At 33.1% G+C, this 22,276-nt stretch overlaps 1 pseudogene; it reads left to right on the forward strand.

Moving 5' to 3' along the window:
• LOC133191951 (uncharacterized) overlaps nt 1-19,790 on the forward strand; it is a 65,010-nt pseudogene extending 45,220 nt beyond the window's left edge.
• The last annotated feature ends 2,486 nt before the right edge of the window (nt 19,791-22,276 follow it).

The raw sequence follows: 22,276 nt of genomic DNA on the forward strand, positions 1-22,276 counted from the left end.
ACAGATCAAATTCGTTTTAGCGAATTCAACAACCCCACAAATATTTTTGACAGGTCCTAAACGGGCGTCCATAATTTTGCGACTTTATGGAAACAGAAAATTTACAAAAAAAAAAAAATAAATAAATAAATAAAAAAAAAAAAAATAAACCAAAATCATTACAAGTAACCCACCCCATCCACTCTTCAATGTCAATATTTTATGATAAAATTTCACGAAGTATCTATAATTAATAATATTACATATAGTCAATCTGTTACTGTTCCACTTGTACTCAATAGTTAATTAGACAAAAGCAAAAATATGTAGTTCTGCATTTTTGCATTCACAAGATGTTTAATTAGTAAACTATGGAAATAAAAGCGATAAAAGAAATAATTTGGCCCAAACAAAATTCAAATTACTTCAGCTAAATCTTTAAATTCCTTCATAATTGTCTGAATGGTTCTTAGCACGCTTTTGTTTTAATATTTTTTAAAAATATATATGTCGTTCATCAATTGATTCTTTATCAATTGGGCTATCAGATGACCCCGTTCCAATATGTCCATTTATGTCAATATATTTTGTTCATACTTCTTGGAATCATTTCTTCCTTGTCACTTGACGTAAATGTATATCTTTCTGACTATAATTGTTCGTACTGAATATTATTAGGTCACCTGAGTCACTCAGGTGACCTATTGCTATCCGTTCTCGTCCGTCGGCGTGCGTCGTGCGTTAACATTTGAACATTTTTAGCTTCTTCTCTGAAACCGCTTAACCAATTTCAACCAAATTTGGCATATAGCATCTATGGGTGAAGGGGAACAAAAATTGTGAATTTCATGGTCCCTGCCCCCCCCCCCCCCCGGGGCCTGAGGGGTGGGGCTAAAACCACCAAAAATAATGCAATCTTTAAAATCTTCTTTTTTACTCCAGGACATCAAGCAGTCAAACTGTTGGCATCATTGTAATAAGCATTGAGCCCTCTACCAAAATTGTGAAATTCATGGCCCCAGGGTCAGGGGTTCTGGCCCCAGGGTGGGGCTATATAGATCATATAGTGAAAGTGCATTATTTCTTTGAAAATCTTCTTCTCTGCTCCTGGGTATTAAATAAAGTAACTAAGTACATAGTTATAAAGAGCAAGAGTGCCTCTCCCAAAATTGTGAAATTCAGGGCCCCAGGGTCAGGGGTTCTGGTGCTAGGGCGGGGCTCTATAGATTATATAGTTAAAATGCATTAATTCTTTGAAAATCTTCTTCTCTGCTCCTGGGTATTAGATAAAGTAACTAAGTACATAGTTATGATGAGCAAGAGTGCCTCTTTCAAAATTGTGAAATTCATGGCCCCAGGGTCAGGGGTTCTGGCCCCAGGGCGGGGTTCTATAGATTATATAGTGAAAAAGCATTAATTCTTTGAAAATCTTCTTCTCTGCTCCTGGGTATTAAATAAAGTAACTAAGTACATAGTTATAAAGAGCAAGAGTGCCTCTCCCAAAATTGTGAAATTCAGGGCCCCAGGGTCAGGGGTTCTGGTGCTAGGGCGGGGCTCTATAGATTAAATAGTGAAAATGCATTTATTTTTTGGAAATCTTCTTGTCTGCTCCTGGGTATTAAATAAAGTAACTAAGTACATAGTTATGATGAGCAAGAGTGCCTCTTCCAAAATTGTGAAATTCATGGCCCCTGGGTCAGGGGTTCTGGCCCCAGGGTGGGGCTATATAGATCATATAGTGAAAATGCATTATTTCTTTGAAAATCATCTTCTCTGCTCCTGGGTGTTAAATAAGGTAACAAAGTACATAGTTATGAAGAGCAAGAGTGCCTCTCCCAAAATTGTGAAATTCATGGCCCCAGGGTCAGGGGTTCTGGCCCCAGGGTGGAGCTCTATAGATTATATATCGAAAATGCATTAATTCTTTGAAAATCTTCTTCTCTGCTCCTGGATATTGAATAGAGTAACTAAGTACATAGTTATGATGAGCAAAAGTGCCTTTTCAAGAATTATGAATTTCATGGCCCCAGGGTCAGGGGTTCTGGTGTTAGGGCGGGGCTCTATCGACTATCTAGTGAAAATGCATTAATTCTTTGAAAATCTTCTCTGCTCCTGGGTATTAAATTAAGTAACCAAGTACATAGTTATGATGAGCAAGAGAGCCTCTTCCAAAATTGTGAATTTCATGGCCCCAGGGTCAGAGGTTCTGGTGTTAGGGTGGGGCTCTATTGACTATTTAGTGAAAATGCATTAATTCTTTGAAAATTTTCTCCTTTGCTCCTGGGCATTAAGGTGATAAACTAAGTACATAGTTATGATGAGGAGGTAGGCCCTTCCAGAATTGTGAAAGCCATGGCCCCTGGGTCAGGGGTTCTGGTGTTAGGGCGGGGCTCTATTGATTATATAGTGAAAATGCATTAATTCTTTGAAAATCATCTTCTCTGCTCCTGGGTATTATTTAAACAAACTAAGTGCATGGTTATGATGCATAAGGATGCCTTTTTAAAAATTGTGAATTTCATGGCCCCAGGGTCAGGGGTTCTGGTGTTAAGGTGGGGCTATATTGATTATATTGTGAAAATGCATTGATTCTTTGAAAATCTTTTTCTCTGCTACAGGAGATTATTTAAACAAACGAAGTGCATGATTATGATGCATAAGGATACCTTTTTAAAAATTTTGAATTTCATGGCCCCAGGGTCAGGTCTGGTGTTAGGGCGGGGCTCTATTGATTATATAGTGAAAATGCATTGATTCTATGAAAATCTTCTTCTTTGCTACTGGAGATTATTTAAACAAACTAAGTGCATGATTATGATAGGCAAGGATGCCTCTTCCAAAATTTTTAAATATATGGCCTCAGTTTTTGGGGTTCTTGAGGAGGGGGGAGGGGGGGGGGCTCTATTGATTATATAGTGAAAATGCATTAATTCTATTAATTAATCATTAATTAATCCTGTCTGCTCCTTAGTGTTGAGCTGATTAATAAATTGCTTAGCTATGATGAAAATGGGAGCTTCGAACAGAATTTTTAAATCTTGTGGTCCTAGGGTCAGGGGTTCTGGCATAACGAGGAGGGGGGGGGGGCTTTTGATAATATAGTGGAAAAGTGTTAATTCTTTGAAGTCCATAGTTATGATGATGAGGGTAACTCTTCCAAATTTGTAAATTTCTTGACTTTGGTCTTGGGTTCTGGTGTTAGGGTAAGGCTTTGTTGAATCTGTAGTGAAAATGCACTGTACCTGTGAAATTCTTCTCTGCTTCTGGGCATATCGGAAGCAAACTGAGTAAAAGTTTAAATGATATAAGTAAGCGTATTTCTACCAGATTTTTGAACATCTGGACCATTTGTCTGAGCATTCTGATCCTGGGCAGGGCTCTATTAATTTGTATTCTACTGAGAGAAGTTATTCCCCTTTTCCATTCACCTTTGATAATTAATCACTGTAAATAATGTATTTGAAAGGTTAATAGAATGAGATAATTATGCAAGAATGTTTATCGTATAATTCAAAAAGTACTTTCTTAGTTTTAATAATCAGGCAGACCTGTAAGTAATAGATAAATAAAAATGAGACAAAAATAACTTATCTTATTAAAAGTTCTTCAAAGACCATAAGAGAGGTCAATGCTAGAGGTCTTAATATGGGTTTAAAATAGTACAGAAGCACTAATAGTTTGTTAATAGTCTGCATGGTGATAGTGTTAAGTGGGGGACAGATTAGAACTTAAGTTATGAGTTGATACTGAATACTAGACTAATTATTTTGTTATCCTGATCTTCCTACTTCTCTTGCTTTAGGGGAAAAAAGCTTCATCTATCAGTGTATTTAACTTCTAAATTGTTGTATTATACTCAGGTGACCGTTAAGGCCCTTGGGCCTCTTGTTACGTATACCTTTGACTCATTACGAATTGTCTTCAAATAAACTGTTTTCCCCAGACAGTTATTTCTTAAGCAGGCTAGTCTACCAGCATGAAGTGTTTTCAAGCGTAAACTGTAAAATAAAAATGGAATTTTTATACCTTATTTATTTAAAATATAGGTAAAGCCAAACATAAAAGTTAAACAACAATCAATCAATCAAACATAAGGGCACATAATGCATACAAATCATTATTATTCAATCTTTTATCAAAGTCAAAATATTAAGTATCCTGGAACGTTTTTTCAAGGCTGCTATTGTTTTAGATAAATATCACATCAATTCATTTTTTTAACATTCAATAAAATGTGAAATTGCAAGGACATCGAACCATTAATTAAATCGCATGGAAACATAAATAATACTTAAAGCCAAAAAAAAAAAAAAAAAAAAAAAAAAAAAAAACACCATTACATTACATAATCAGCTACGTACTCTGGTATAACTGTGGATTGAAAATAATTATGGAGGAGAAAAATAACAAATTCATATATTTCTAGTCGACGTCATTATCTCTAATTCTTTTCTTCCAAATGTCGGTGAATTAGTGCTTAACAACCCCCCCCCCCCCCCAGCTGGTAGTTGCATTTCTTTGCAGTGGATTATGGATTCATTTATTTACAGAAGATTTTATATACGGTCAAATAGTGTCCTGCAGGTGCATTAAGTTTGAAAAACATCATTTTATACATGTATTCAGTAACAAATTCTAGACTGGTAGGTGAATCTTTTTTTATATTGACAATTCTTTTGCTTTATTTTTTATTCTTAGATATCTATCACGAAGATCGATTAAGTCTTTTTCCTTAATATTCGAAATAGGTTAATTAAATTGCTTCAGTTACGGTTCCTTTATGTTTCTGTAAAACATTACTGACAGGAAAATTTATAACATATGTCACTGTTATTTTATATCTCAATCAATTTATTCAAAAGGTTTACAATAATTTTCAATCCATATTCTGAACAGTTTTACAATGAAAGCAAAATTTCATTAACTGTAGCGTTATATTTGTATATTTTTTTTTTAATTTATCAGTTTCAATGCATGCGTTAAATACGCTTATGGTGAAGATCTAGGTATAATATAATTTTGATTCCTTATAAAGATTTTTCATTATACCCGATAAATTAATATGCTTTAACACTACAGGAATGAAAATTTATTTGCTGTAAACGTGAATTCGTTTTAAACGTGTTAGCTGTAAATTGTTTTACTCCACTATGATTAGAATATTCAAATATTCATAAATTATATTTGCACATTCTTCTCTCTCTTGTGGCTTGTTGGACAAATGAGATAGGTTGGTGACATTTTGGTCTTAAAATGAATAAATATATGTGCATTTCTTGTTAGAACCCTTTGTAAAAATATTGATCGCTACAATTTCTTCCTGTATCAAAATATTAAAAAAAGCACTGTTTTCTTTTTTTAAATCTTCAAAAAGCTTAAAGACAAGGATTACTTATGTTTTATTTGATAGCAAATGCCTTCCGACCACTTTCAAGATTAAGCCTTTTCTTTTAAGTATATATATTCAATTTCATAGATTGGTCACAATTCAATATGACTCAGGTATTTACGTCAGTTAAATATCTTAAAGAAAATAATTAATAATGTAACTCTGAATTAAATAACTATGTTGTACATATTTTCCTCATTATTTATTACTTTATTTTCAAAGCTCTACATTCAATGATATAAGATTTTTTTTGCACAATAAATACAATAATTTCTTTCTGACAATAAAAACAAATAGTCCGTGTTTATAAAAAAGAGAGCCTTAACGGTCACCTGCATATAATACAACCCTAAGCAAAGAAGATCTTCAAAGAATTAATGCATTTTCACTATATAATTAATATAGCCCCGCCCTAACACAAAATACCTAGCACCTAACATCCCGCCAGGGGTCTCGCAATTTTGGATGACACCTCTTTGCTCATCATAATTATGCACTTAATTTATCTTCTTAATACCCAGGAGCGGAGAGGAAGATTTACATAGAATAAATGCATTAATACTATATAACCAATTAAGCAGAATCCTAACAGTAGAGCCCCTGACCTAGGGACCCAGGAATGTCTCAATTTGGAGGCACCCTTGCTCATTATAATATGCACTTTGTTTGCTTAATACCCAGAAGTAGAGGAGAAGATTTTCAAAGAAATTATACATTTTCAGTTTATAATGAATAGAGCCCTGTCCTAACAGCAGAACCCCGACCCATGGGGCCATAAATTTTACAATTTCGAAAAAAAAGGCGTTCCTCGCTTATCATAACCATGCAATTATTTTATCTGCTAAACATACATGGGAAGAAAAGATTGTTAAATAATTGATGCATTTGCACTTTATGATCAATAGAGCCCCTCCCTAACTTCAGAACCCCTGACCCAGGGCCATGAATTTCATAATTTTGGTAGAGGGCTCAATGTTTATCACAATTCATGCCGAAAGTTTGATTGCTTGATTTCCAGGAGTAAAAAGAATGTTTTTTAAGATGACATTAATTTTAATGGTTTTAGTCCCATTTCTCAGACTTCAGGTGGCGGAGACCATGAAATTCACAATTTTTGTTCCCCTTCACCATAGATGCAATATGCCAAAATTGGTTGAAGTTTGTTCCAGAGAAAACGTTCGAATGTTAACGCACGACACATAACACACGACGGACGAAAACAGATAGCAACAGGACAATGGAATGACCGAGGTAACCTAAAATAAGATATTTTTAAAAAAATAATTATACAAAACGAGACATTTGATTTACATTCTGAGGGATACTGCACACTGTTGATGTTGACAGAAATAAGCACATATTGTCTTACGTCATTTTATTTCAAAATAAGTCAAGAAATGACGCATCTATCACCAGTGAGACTTCTTACTAAAACTGCCTGTCTACGTCTCCGTTCTGCTTCTTCCATCTCCCGAGCCATTTGTTGCATCGGTATGATATAGTTTCTCTTTAACCAGGCCATTTTGAAAGTCATTATCTTTTTGATATTTTTCGTCTGTCCACCAATAACGATAGAACTTGAGACCAGCATTCTGTCAGAGATTGTACCGATTTCATAAAACTCGTTGTTACTATCGCCGCACATTTCATCGTTTTGGAAGAAGACTTTGTTCACCAGTTCGTCTGGAGATAGCATAGCGCACAGAACAAGCAGCTACTTTTTTTCGTCCTCACCCAAAGATTTATAGTTTTGAATGTTTCGAAGTCTTTCAATGTTCTGAGTTTCCGAACTATCCAATTCAAGTGCATTGCAAACAACATCCAAATAATACATAAGTCGAGCCTTTGGGTCATTTGGCGCCGTCACAACTCGGCCTGTCTGTTTAACATGTAGACGTGTATTACCTATTGCAAAAGCCATTCTGAAACTGAAGGAATGAATCCAAAAAAGATTGTTTCTTTAGTCCCAAACGTGGTTTAAATAGTTTTTCAGAGGATTGCCTTTAAATTCATGCGCATGTTTTTGCACATTGAATCAAGATGTTAAGCACAAATGCCCAAAAACGTAAGGAAGACGCGACATGAAAAAAATAGTTTCTGGACATACTACTTATAATTTTCTGGAACAGCCTTATTAAATGCATAACAATAGTTGAAAAACTTACATTTATCACAGACCATATATAGTACCTGAAAAGTTATTACGAGTGTCAAAGCAGATGTCACTGTGGCACGTAAAAGAACTTTTACTGCTTAGAGGGTATGATAGTTCCATCAAGACTTGAACAAACCCATATTTGTTATACTAATGATTTTTACAAATGCAAAATCATACCTATAGTAATAAGAAATATATGGTTAAAATGCACTTTACTAAATTTATTTCATACTGTAAAACGGTTTTACTGTGGTATCCGTTATACTCATGTAAATTGTATCTATTGATAAGTTTTGATTTTCCGAATTTTTCATTATTAATTAAAGATTTATATTTGTCATTAAGTGTTGTAAACCAAATCCATCAATATCACTTTTCTTTTACCTTTGCATCTTGTATTTGTAAGGCGGTCATTAAAGATCCCAATAATGACTTACTGTATATAATCTTAAGACAGTTACAAAATCACCAACACAAAGTCTTCCATTTGAGTACATTGGACAGGTCATTAATCATTGAGTATAAGTGCCAAACTTGGAGTTGTTATGCTTCATTTCGAAGGTTTAAGCCAAATATTACGGTTTTCTCAGACAGAAGGAAAGACAGGAGAAAAGTATCAAGCCCCCATCTTCGATTTTGGGATAATAATGATATATACATTTACACACATACACAGATGAGACATCAATAACATTTATAATTTTGACTGTATTTATATTATTCCTCTTGCTAATTTGAATAAACAGTTGAGATATATAACACATTTTAGGCAGTAGAAATTAAGACTTCTTTAACTTTTTCAAAGCGTTAATAAATGGAAAGAAAATTTTGGTCGTTTATAATTTCCTTTTTGATTGTGTTTTTGTTAGGTTTTTTTCTTTCTTTTTAGTTCTTTTGTTTTTTATTTTGTTTTGTTTTATTTTTAGTTTTGTTTTGTTTTGTTTAAATTATTATTATTATTTGTTCTAAGTTACCTGTTTAAATTAAAAACAAACTGATCGTTGTGTGAACGTCTAATTTGCATAAATGATTATATCAACAAAATAAAGAATATAAACAATTTTATTTTCAAAATTCATTGTTAGACCTTAGTAGTGAACTTTTTTTTTAATTTTCAAGGAGAAAATGCATGTTTCCAATTACGTTTTAATTTCACTTATTGTATTATTATCGATGATCATTTTGACTAGTTCCTGTTCGAAATGCTAACATTTAAAGTCACCTTTTTAATGTATATGGATATAGAAAAATCATTTATTGTTTGGGGGTTTCAGTTTCGGTGTCTGTATCACTGTGCCAAGTAGGTCACTAGAGTGTAATAACACATAATTAAATATATTAAGCACATAAAAACATGCTTTGATTCCCCGAATTTTAAATCGGTAAAACATAATTAGGTTGTAACAATGACCGAAATAATTAACACAGCTGAAATTCAAATAGCCTCAGCCGATTTCTTGAACTTGATAATATTTGTCTGATAACTGAATAGAGTTACGCGTGTCCGTGGAAGGTTTTAAAATACAGCATAAACCTTTTTGTAGAAGTGTGAAGGCGTTTACTATGAAATTATTTGCATATTTAGCTTTAAATATCACTGTTTTTTAAGATTTCTTTTACTCATAACTTTCTTTTTTAAAACAAAAAAATTGGGGGGGGGGGGTTCAAATTAATACAGGGCTTATAATGTTAAATTATTAATCAAATAAACGTCAATATAAATTTCCCCTTTATTTTATATTAAAATATAGACCTTAATTGTTTCATTTCTTTTGACAGCAGTATTTCTGTTTTTTGAGATAATGTTTACTTCTTTGTCAGTTAATTAGCTATAATTATTTCGTTCCTTATTGTAACTCGCACTTCATCAGAGTACACTTGATGAACCCATATGTTTCACAGAAGTCCGGAATTAATTCATTGGTTTCCGAAATTCTAATTTTATAGATGTTAAGAATTGAATAGTTTAGTTGTAGTGCTAGATGTCTTTGTTTTTCATTTAATTTGTGACCTTTTCCTAGCAGATCCAGTACCCGAGAATGTTTAAAGGCATTTCAATTTTTGTACAATGTAAGTCATTAATGGTTGTGTTAATATAAAACAAACTTTTGAAATGTTTCCTTTTCAGATTCTAGTACCAAAAAACGCATAGCCAACGAGCAAGACACGCAATTTTGTTTCGGTCGAAGTCGAGCAGGTGCTTGAAAATTAAATGCAGGGCCTAATCACCCCCACCCCATCCCCAACCCCACCCCCTCAAATGCTGTATACAAAAAATTCAGCAGGCCCTTATATAGCTTTTCATCTCATAAAAAATTCAGCCCTATGGTGCAGTTAAAAATACACAATTTTAAAATGTTGTTTATTCTATTATCGAAATATCGGCCATATTGGATCTATAATGGCGACAAATTCCATAAGAGTTTGTATAGAAAAAAAACTAGCGTATATATACTAACCATTTCTAATAAAGTTATTTGATGGTTTGATTTTTCTTAATATCTTCTACAGGAAATGACAAGTTTGTTTATACCAAAATGAGAGTTGCGACTGCCTTTTTGTTTTAGAAAATTCCATCAACTGATTGATTGATTGCATGTTGTTTTACGTCCCATTTGAGAATTTTTCACTCATATAGAGAAGTCACCATGTACAGGTAAAGGGCTTTTAGAGATCTTTATCGTATCAACACCTGCCGTTACACGGGGCCTCGATTTTTAAGGTCTCATCCGAAAGACCCGCAACTTTCAAAGTGCCGAGCGCTTGGCGAAGGAACAGTTGTACCTTTTCTTATCGACTGAGGTCAGTTGCGGCCGGGGTCTGAACCCAAGACCTTCCGATCACGGAGCAAGCGCTCTTGAAAATTCGTAGCGTGAGTGTATTGTTTTATGGAAGTGTAATATGGAGATAACAAACTGTATTCAAGCTCACAAGTCCATTAAAACAATGCAAATCAGGAGCAGAGCAAACGCGGACCTCTAAAACATCAGAGGTGGGATCAGGTGTCAGGGAGAAGTGAGCATCCCTTGCCGACCGGTCACACCCGCCGTGTGCTCCTTGTCATGATCGGGAAAAACAGAAAAATCCGTAGACAGTGTGTAAATAATGACCTAACAATTAGTATGAGAAACGTCAGTCAGCATCTGACTTATTGATAGATTGTATTTGCTGACAGGATCATTGTTTCGACAGTAGAACTTATAGAAAAGTAGACTGTTGATATTCTTGTTTCATCTACTTGTTTGTCAATACTTGCCTCGTTTTAGGAAAGAACACGGAATTGATGTATTTATTATTTTTGAAGATGAAATGTAAGTGTTTATTGCAAGCTGACAGAGTTTTTTAGCCAATTTATAGGTGCAGAGGAGAGCAAATTTGTATAAAATGATTATTTATTATGTATGAGTGGTTGCGACCACCTTTTTTTCATTTGCAAACAGCAATTTCTTGCGTCTTTATGACTAACTTATTATTTTTAAAAATGGTATCATGAGTTTTCAACAGCTAATCACAAAAAAAATCTACCCATTTAACTATGACAGATCGAGGCTTGAAGGAAAAAATGAACCGGGCTTGCAGGTTTTACTGTAAAAAAGAAATGGAATTTCAGTTTATGCAGGATCTTACAGCATAAATATCAATGAGAAGTCAATCACTTGGAAGCTATCTCATGAATAAACTGCACACCATTTCTCCATATGACGTCAGCCATGTTTTGACGTGAACTTCAACGTACTCAGCAGTTCTATCGGTGTCAAGGTTCCCTTATTTTCATTTTCTTGATAGTTTTGTTTTAAATAAAAAAAATTTGTATTATAATAAAATTTATTGCATCAATAATTTTTTTATTTCATACAAGAATTTTCATAAACTAAATGAACATTTTGAATATGTATATATATATATATATATATATATATATATATATATATATATATATATATATATATATATATATATATATATATATATATATATATATATATAACAACTGATCAGCTATCTAATTAACTCAAATTTTAAACAGGGATTTTTATTTGAGTTAAATAATATTTAATTAACGCGGTATATCCGCTCTTAAAACACAAATTTTATAAACTATGATCATAAGGAACTTAATACGCTTTTAATTTCAAGTAATTGAGAAACATGCGATAAGTCCTTTAAATTGCCAGAAAGGTTCCCTCCAAAAATTCTGGAAATGACTTTTAAAAATAAATAAAATAAATATATATTTACATGTATATGAAAAAATATAGTTATGCATGTTTATTACACAAAGCCTTATCGGCAAAAAAAATTATATGATTTTTTGATATGTTTTATGATATTTTTTTAAACTTTTTAAATGATGTCAATCAAAATCAGCTAAAATAAGTACATTTACAGTATTGATATTAGGGAGTTTATGAAAGTTTTGCCAAGAAAACTGACTTTCAAAATTACTTGAACACACACTTAGCAATTTACAAAAGAATTTTTCTCCCTCCATTCACCAAAATTTTAAAATGATCAGCAGAAAAAAGAAAAGGGTAAAGTTAACGTTTGTTTAGGAATAGAAATCAAGAACAAGGCAAAAACACAGCGGACTCATGGGAACAACAGGTGGGATCAGGTGTCTTGGAGGAATAAGCTTCCTCTGTCGATTGATCACACCAGCCTCTGAACACCTCACTCAAATACGATTCAGCGATAGGTAATGTACCAAATGATAGGTGATAAACAAAACATGCATCAATGACTCATCTATGTCTGATTTGGTTCGGTTGTGTCTTCAGTTGAAGGTTCAGGTGAAAATGCTCAGGATTCATTTCCAAAACTCAACTATATCAATGTGGTGTTTGGTATTGAATGTAACAAGGTTTATGATTTAGAGTACATATTACTTTGTAACCATAAACATCACAGATACCAAACTTCCTTGAGTGATCCATTATAGTCTTGCTTCAGATGCTTCATAGTATTTACGATATGAAGGTAAAGCTTAGAGACATTGTCCAACTTGACTGTGACACGAATCAAGTTAAGTGAAAGTCGAAAATTTGTTTCGGAAGACTCGTTACCTATGATGTGAATATTCTTTTTAGAACTTTTAATTTTCCCATGAAATACACTGTAATTTAAACTTTATTATTGTTTTATTTTGATAATAAAAATTTCTGTTTTAAATTTTAGAACAGACGACACAGGTAAGTTCCCATCCATTCTTGTATGGAGGGCATTTCAAGCTGCCGCACCGAGCTTCGACTAGATAGAACAAATAACCGTTTTCGTTTCGGTTTCCCCCATGCAGAGCATCAGGGTGAGCATCCATACAGGTGTAGGTAGAGGCAGAAGGGTGGCTGTGTAGTCCAGTCATCAGGTACCCTTGATACTCTCTTATCCAGTCGTAGGGGCAGTATTTTCTCGCTTTGAATAAGTACAAAAAAAATCAAAGCGGATTATTATATACATTTTTTTAAATTTAGGTTTGAAATATAAAAAAAATAATATATAGATTGAGGAACAAAGTAGTAAAACAAAGAAGCAAAAACGTCTGAAAATTAAAAACAACTTTAAAAAGAATACATAACACCATGACACACAATGTCACCAGGAAATTGAATTGTAATGGTGCATCAAGAGGGTTAATTTAAATCTTTACTCTCACACACCTTCAGAACTCGATGAGGGATGGTAGAAATGGAAATACATATTCAAAAATACATTAAAATCTCGCTTTTTACCTGGAATAACTATGACGGACTTCTCACTATGAGTCTTACAGACAGCACATGGTACGTCTTGGTTGTACACTTCAGAATTCCTGACCTCGTATTCAGCTCCATAGATATATCCTCTTGAGGCTTCCATTCTTCTGTTATGACGACCCCATTGAGGGTTTCTCGGTAAACAGAGCCGCTCAACTGCACCTCCGTGGTGGAGATAATGAGATCCTCCAACATAACCTACAAAGCAATGTATTTAATCCATAGCTTCAAATATATGAACAAAAAAAAGATGACTTATTTTTCCTTTTTTCTGAAACAAGGAATAAAATTATAGCTGCTGGAAACAACTGCAAATATTTTAAACTTTTTGCAAAAAATCAATACACAAATAAATATCAATTTGTTAAAGTGTATTGAAGTGATCTCCAACTTGGTCAATTTGTTTTCTTATCAATATCTAATATTTGTGATATAAAATATCTGGATATAAAAAAAAAATCTTTCAAATCTTACAAAATATACCGTACATCTTGTTACAACATATAGATATTCATGTAACAACTGGAAAACTGCACAAACATTCAAAAAATGTTTTGGGTGACTTTGATTAATTTAATGCCTCTTCTGTAATACAAATTCATCCATTAATTGAATTTAGTGAATGTATAGTTATTTGATGCACTATATATACAACAGAAAGCTGTTAAGTTATTTTTTGTTTGCATTGAATAACTATTCATAAGTTGTCCAATGTAATTTAGTGACTGAAGATCATACACTAAACCTCTATTGTCTGTTAGAATAAGGCGTTTGCATTACTGTGCATTATAAATATTTATACACCGATTCTAGTAAAAGACATCAATGCTAGTTTGAATTTCCACAGTACAGAGATAAAATACACACGATGTAATTACCAAATTTCGTATCATCATCTTTTATATCAGTTGGACAAATTAAAGACGGTAGAGAGTCTAAATTAGATATTCTTGCCAACAGTCAATCCTCATGAGTAGATGAGAGAAGTTCTTACGAACAGTTAATCCTACAATCCTATCTGAGTAGACCCTCAAGGTAGCTCAGTCGGTAAAGCGCTCGCTCCGTAATCAGAAGGTCGTGTGTTCGAATCAAGGCCGCAAATGACCTAAGTCGATAAAAAATAGGCAGCAACTGTTCTTTCGCCAAGCACTCGGCACTTTAAAGTCAAAGTTGCGGGTCTTTCGGGTGAGACCTTAAAAACCGTGGTCCCGTGTCACGGCAGGCGTTGGCACGATAAAGAACCCTCACTGCTTAATGGCTAGAGTGCCGAGTAAAGGTCTAAAGAGCAAGGGCCACTTAGGGCCTTTTTTGGCCCTGTAAATTTCGGAAAAATTAAAACTGCGTAGTTTTAGTCGACAAGGCAATAAATATCACTTGAACACTTGGTGACTGAATTTCTACTAAAAATGACGTAATTTTCTTGATAGTCAATGCATTATGACGTCATGAATTGCGTCATTATTCACATATCCCGAATATTTCTTCAAAAATGGCCAAATTATGATGCTATTTTTCAATATTTCGTATACAACACAACCTCCGATCCAAAATGTGCAAATATATTACGAAAGAACTGCTTATTAAGATTATAAAATATATTTTGATTTTTAGGTCGAGGGGTGTACTCATATTTTAATTCTTTGTTGAAGGTTCTCAAATTCACCTGTTTTCTGCAAAATTCAAGAACATCGCAATTTCACACAACCTGTATTCGAGTACCTGGACTCTTTAGAGGAAACTTTTATACAAACTGAAAACGCCAAGTCTCTACTTTATATTGATGTTGAGAAAGGGACATAGTGTGTTAGTGGATAAACTGGTTTATTTACAGGGCCATTTTATGCATAAAGTGAAGCTCACTAGCTCTTTGAAGCCCTTCAATGATATGGAGACGTCTCTATATGAGTGAAAAATTGTCGAAAGGAACGTAAAACAATTAATCAATTTAATCAATTTATCTATCTGAGTAGATCAGAGTAATTCTTACCAACAATAAATTCTACAATCCTACCTATTTGATCACAGTTACCATATTGGAAAATTCTTACTAACAGTTAATTCTACAATCTTACCTGAGTATATCAAAGTTGCCTTCTATAATAATTCTTATCAATATTAATTCCTACCTGAGTTGATCAGAGTAATTCTTACCAACAATAAATATTTCATTCCTACCTGAGTAGATCATGGTTGCTGTCCTTGGACAATTCTTGCGGCCCCATCGGGTATACACCGATCCACCTGGTGAGAAACACTGTACGGCTTGAAAATTGACTGCTACCACAATCAACACAGCAGAGAAAATGGACATCATCTAAAAGTTTATGAAAAAGTAATATTCTCCTTCTTGATTTACTTTATTTTAGCAAATAAAATATACAACTATCGTATATTTTATTTGTAAAATAAAGTATATCAGGAAGATCAATTTGACCATATAAAAGTACATAGGACGAACACAGGGATTTATTATATAGAAAATCAAAAGTAAAGGATAAATTATTTGGCATCTTCTTCAACAAAGTTTTTTTTTATCTTTACCCACCTTTGAACTCAGCAACCCCCCTCAGGTTTGCTGACCAACTCTAGATCTGCACGGAGTTTTATAGAAAAGGGGTGCCTTCTGTTACCGTCCTAAATAATTACTGAATACTGCATATTGACAGGTGCAGCAAAATTATGTTTCACGTTTGAAATTTCAATATTATTTATTTTGAACGATTTATCAAAATGTTCATTCATTCAACGATTTTTCTAAGAAATAAGTTTTTATTTTTGTAACAAGGATAGTTTCTATCACTTTAAACGTCCATTTATCTAGAATGTTTCATCGTACGACTAAAAAAATTTTTAAAAAATAAATTTGATAAAAATTCAGAATAATACGAAGGTTTTCTTTTTTTTTTTTTAATTTTAAACTTCGATTAAATACATTGTATGTTTCACAACAGAAAATAATTGATCGTGAAAAGTATTTTCATACGTAAATCTGGGTAAAGTAGTTCACCCTCTATTATATTTGAAGTAGATTTTGAACTTATTTTTGAAAATCTAGAGAACTGCACATTCAGTCATGCATTATGCAAGAAAATGCATTATCTTTTTCATTTGGTAATATGAGAACCATATTCTCAGAAAATCATTAACTGAGTGTTCATGTTGATTAATGATTCAAAAACAAAAATATTGAAATTTCATTCTCGAAGCTCTTTTTTTCTGAACCTGTCAATATGCCATGTTTGGTTGCAATGAATCAGAGGTGTAACAGGAGGTATGTATTTTTTTTTTTTATAAAAAGACGATGCATGCCTGACCTATAAGACTTCGAAGTACACCGACTTAAAGGTAAGTAAAGGACAGTCATTCATCATGAAAGTGGAAATGACTCTTTCTATACATATTGAAACTATCTTTAAAATGTGCTTTCTCAATTTTATTTTTACTATTAGGTGTTGAATTTTACACTTTTTAAATAGTTTTAAGAATATTGAATCTTTTTAAAATTAAAAATATTTTCAATCCACATATATGTCCTTTTAAATAATTTTTCTTATTAGTAATTATATGAACTTTTAGATGATGTCCATTTTCTGCTGTGCTGATCTTGGCAACGGTCACTTTTCAAGCTGTACAGTGTTACTCACCAGGAGGTTCTGTGTACACCCGCTGGGGCCGCAAGAATTGTCCAAGGACAGCACCATGATCTACTCAGGTAGGATTTACTGTTGGCTAGAATTCTCCCTGTTGTAGATAAGTTTAACTTGATAAAGTCAAAACTTTTGTTGTTATACAGATATTCACTGTTATCCATGCCAACAGACAAGCAGAATTTTACAATACAATAAGTCAACTGCAGAGCACTGGAAAACTAACCAATGATTGTTAAATGACTACAAGAACTTGCTTGAAGTAGAAGCAGTGAATTGCACAGTCCCTCATTTCTTGATTTTATGATATCAGAGACGCTAAATACAAGCATTCAATTACGAAGTTGTACCACAATGAATGCATTGTATGACAACACAGTTGCCCAATGCAGCGATTTGGTACATGATTATACACATAAACTGTAACAAGTATCAAATATTTTGATTTATTTTCTTGTCTGATCATAATGTAACCGATATCAGTGTTGCCAGAAACTTACACCTTTTTCAATAAAGAGGTACGCTATTTTGCAGCAATGAAAAGAAATGCAAAAGCAATCATCGCTATTAATTTCACAAATATTTGATACTTATTTAAAACCAGAAAAGTAATATAAGGGAAAATGTAATATAAATCAATTTCTTTTATGAATTCGAAATGAAAAGATTACTTTGAATGCATTATAGGTTATGTTGGAGGATCTCATTATCTGCACCAAGGAGGTGCAGTTGAACCGCTCTGCTTACCGACAAACCCGCACTGGGGGCGCCATAACAAAAGGCTTGACAGCTCAAGAGGATTCGTCTATGGAGCTGAATACGAGGTTCATAGGGATATCATAAATTCTGATGTTCACAACCAAGATGTGCCCTGTGCTGTCTGTAGGACTCAAAGCGAGAAATCCGTCATAGTTATTCCAGGTAAAGAGGAGAAATGATCTGTCATAATTAGACAGAGACGTGAACCTTAAATTTTAAACGCCAAGCAAGCATTTAATTTGCAGTATTCAGACTGAAATTTTTAAAGTCTCTAAGGAAGTTTTGGAACTCATTTTATAATATTTCGTTGCCGCTGCTTCATCATAGGGTGATTGTAACTTGGAATCCCATTTTATTCTACTAGGATTTGAAACTTGTGCGATGATAGTTATAATCGTTAAATGATGCTTAGAATATATGAAAACATTTATTGTAATTTGAATCTGAAAAAGCTATTTGTAGATATGTGTCGGCCACCATATTCACCATCATGTTCGGTTTTCTACTTGAGATCATAAGATACTAAAATCCCGATAAAGGGGGGATTTGACAATACCTTTACGTTATTCGTCGTTTTTCGGTTAAGTTAATTTCTTATACTGAAAAATTAGAGTAAACTTTTATTTATATGGAGGATTTCATTTTTTCCTGTTCTGAACTGAATTTCAATATAGATTTAAAAGTATTCACAAGGAGAGAATGAATAAAAATAAGGCTGGTTTGATAGTGAAATGTTTTATCAATAATTAAGCCTGCACAAACTGTTTTACAAATTTCTATAACATTTTCGAGTATCTTATTTCCTTAACTGACTTTGTAAAACGGCCCTTATGGCGTTCCTGAGTTTCTAAAGACAATCTTGCTTTCTGCAAAAGAAATTTTCGAAGGCAAGATTCGGCATGTATGAATTAAATAGTCATAGACTGTATGCTTAGCACAATCGTATTATCAAATTCCATTCCAAAAGAAATATTGACACCAAAAATAATTTAAAGGATATTTCTTTTTACCATATTTCTTTTGAAATATCTAGAAATTTTTTTCTTTTAAAAATCTTAATTTATTAAATTCATAAATTCAACAGTAAGTATTTAAGTGAAAAGGTACCCATTTCTAGTTCGAAGTTCAGAAATTTCTGTTGCGATATACAAATGGGAAAAGCTCTTTTTCACAAAATTGTGACATTTATGTAAGATATTTAATTATAACAAGAAATTCTAAATTCAAGTGATTGACTTATAAAGAATTTTTTTTTTCCTTTCTTTTTTAAGACAAAAAAAAAAAAAAGAAAAAAAAAAAAGACGTCTCTGTATAAGTGAAAAATTCTCGAATGGAACGTTAAATAACATACAATCAATCAATCAAAAAAAATTATTGAAGAAATATTTGTTAACATAAGGCGATATTAATTTCTATGGCAGTGACTTCCTGATGAAAATAAGAAAAATGTTTCGAACACCCATTAAGTTTATTATTATTTTATTTAAAATCCAAAGCAAAAGAGCTATGTAATTGAAAGGATCTGCTTGATATCCCTAAATTCGTGTTTAGCAATGTTTCTGCAATTTTATTACATTGAACATTTGGGGATTTTTTTTCTTCTATCTATGATGCTATCCTTTCTTTTATCTATGAAATAATGCCAGTCAACCATCATGAATTACATAAATTAGAGCCATCCATTCATTCATTAATAATGAACATTTTAAAAAATATTTTCTCGATCCTTTTCTTATTTGTGTACCATAAAACTTGTGAAATGTGGTTTATTTTAAAACCTAGATTACTTTTGAAAATTATATTTTTAATGATGTATGTAGATTATGTTTTTTATTTGGTATTACTTTCTATTAATTCAAAGCGAGAAAATCCTGTTATGACGGTTGGAGAAAAGAGTACTGGGGGTATCTGATGACTGGAAGATACAACCATCCCTCTGCCTCCACCTACTCGTGTGTGGATACTCACCCTGAGGCTCTGCATGGGGGAAGGCTAAACTCTGACGGTTATTTGTTCTATCCAGTGGAAGCTAGGTGTGGCAGCTTGAACTGCCCACCATACAAGGATGGAGCGGAGTTCACCTGTGTCGTTTGGTCTGAAAACTGAGACAAAAATTGTGGAATGAAAACAAAAAGAATCTACAATTGTAAAATGAATGGTTTTTTTCTGATTTATTTAAGGAAAGCACTTTTCCAATTCAAATTATATTAAAGCATACGTAAATAGGCTCACTTTCATTTTTCATTTGTAAGTGATTCCTAGTCTCATTAGCCACATCAATAGGGGGCAATTAGTCGGTTCCGATATTATACGGCAATTAGTCGGTTCCGATATTATAAGGCAATTAGTAGGTTCCGATATTACAAGTAGAGCTTTTTAAAAAAGCTTACCGTCTTGAGCAACAACCTTAAACAGTAAACTGACCTAAACCTATCAGGCCGTATAATTCTTGAAAACTTCTTCGCTTTGTATTTCTTCATTAGTTTTTTCTGACATAAGCCCTAACCAAGTGAAACATTAACAGATGCTCGGCTGTCTCCGTAAACTTTAACCTCGGCCGAGGTGTTGCCGAGTGCTGCCGAGATTAGAAAGAAAGTGCAACACAAAGGGAAAAAGAATGTACAAGCTGTAAAGCTTAAATGCAATAAAGATCAATTCTGTTAACACTGAAAATAAAGAAACGTTTTTTGGTAACTGATATAAAAAAAAAACAACTAGCATGTTATTTTGAATTAATTGCTGCCAATTTCCACTGTTCGTTTTGTCATATTTTTTAACGATTGAAAATCTTGAAAAATTGTTAAGTCGCACGAAAATTAGACCATCAGAAAATTATCTCCCTTGCCTTGAACAGCATTTCAACCAATGAAATAATTGAAAATTTTCTCATCATGCAATTTCTACCAATCACAAAAGAGAGGAAGTGCATAGTCTGAAGACTGTAAAATACTTCAACTCTGTATACCGTCTTCCAAGAAAGACGGTAATAAGGCTTTGCCTAAACATCCTGGAATATAAAGCTTATAAAGCAAGATACTGTGTGATATAAGCGACCATAGATTTTTTCATCAACGTAATGTTTGTACCTATTGTCTTTCACTAACTACCAAATTCCAATAGCATGAGTACACGACTTACTCAATTGTAATTGAAAATGGTTAGTATGTGAAAACACTATATATGATGCTTTTTATCAAAAGTTATTGTTCTGCTCCAAAATGGAAGCTTCGATTCTCGTCCAGTACTTACAGATAAGGGTCACATTATTCCAGACAGACTTGAGTCTCCTTAAAATCGACCTCCTCAAAAGCATATTAACCTGGCAAATCAACAATAAAAACAACTTAGATGCAGCATCCGAAGACAATATAAACATTATACATTCCTAGATAAATCACTAATGCAATTTTGGTATTTGTACGACTTACGACTTATTCTTCTTCAAAACAAACATTGGAGGTCTACACAGACGGATGCAGGAGCTGAGGATATTTCACATTAGGATTAATGGCATTTTGAAAGAATTTTGCAGTTTATTCTATTTAGTAAGCATAAAAAATCTTTTAAAAAATAATAATAATAATAAAAACAGATAAAGAGAATTATGTTTCATGAACCTTACTTGTGCACCAAGTTTTATTGAAATCAAACCAAAACTTTAGGAAGAGTTTCATTTTGAATTCGAAAGAGCTTTACAGAGAATTGTATATTTACATCTTTCATCAATATCATAAAACGATAATTTACAGAATTCTGTATCTTACTGCATTTTAAGTTTTATAATCTAAACTTATAAATTGATAAATTTTGCAAATAAACTCCGAAACCTCTGCACCTGAATTCATACTTACTCCTCTAAATTTTCACTAGGTGTGAGAGATTATGTCAGTAAACTAAACTATATTCATATTTAGATAGTAATAAGTAAAAAGAAAAGTCTACTTTTGTTTGCGATAAACAGCCGTAAAAATAGCAAAAAAGAGACTAGTGATGGTTACGGTAGACGGATGTAAGATATTGGCAATTTTTGATGAAAATGACGACAAGCAATCAACTAGATATCATTGAGATGGTGGCCATCTCAAAGGGCCCCGCTTTCAGCAATGAACATAAAAATGTAAGGTAGCTGAAAAGGGTTTATTTTGAAGAGGAACATTTGTGTACTATTAAGGGATGTGTTGTTTGAGTCTAAAGGGCTTCTATGCCATCCTTTTTATAATAAAAAATGGCACGAAAATCACGAGTGCTCCATACCCTCTATCAAAAAACGGCACAAAAATTACGAATGTTGCACACCCTCTATCAAAATATGGAAGGAAAATCACAAATGTTTCGTACCCTAAGTTAATTGGTAAAGTCTGAGGCTGACTGCATGGACTTAAAGGAAAGAAATTATGCACCGAACAAAAATTTTGAACAGAGAGGCTATTTTTGACCTTGACCCTTGACCTAGAAATTTTGTTCAAGGTCGCTGCACATCAATTGACCAGTGGCACTCTGTGAGTGAAGTACGAGCCACACTGGACCAAGAGGAGAGAAGATATGCTCCGGACAAGGATTTTTCATATAATTCTGCTATGACCTTAACCTTTGA

Source organism: Saccostrea echinata, unplaced genomic scaffold (assembly GCF_033153115.1).
Source record: "Saccostrea echinata isolate AGI-Se365-2 ecotype Australia unplaced genomic scaffold, CSIRO_AGI_Sech_v1 ptg000025l, whole genome shotgun sequence".
Taxonomy (NCBI): Eukaryota; Metazoa; Mollusca; class Bivalvia; order Ostreida; family Ostreidae; genus Saccostrea; species Saccostrea echinata.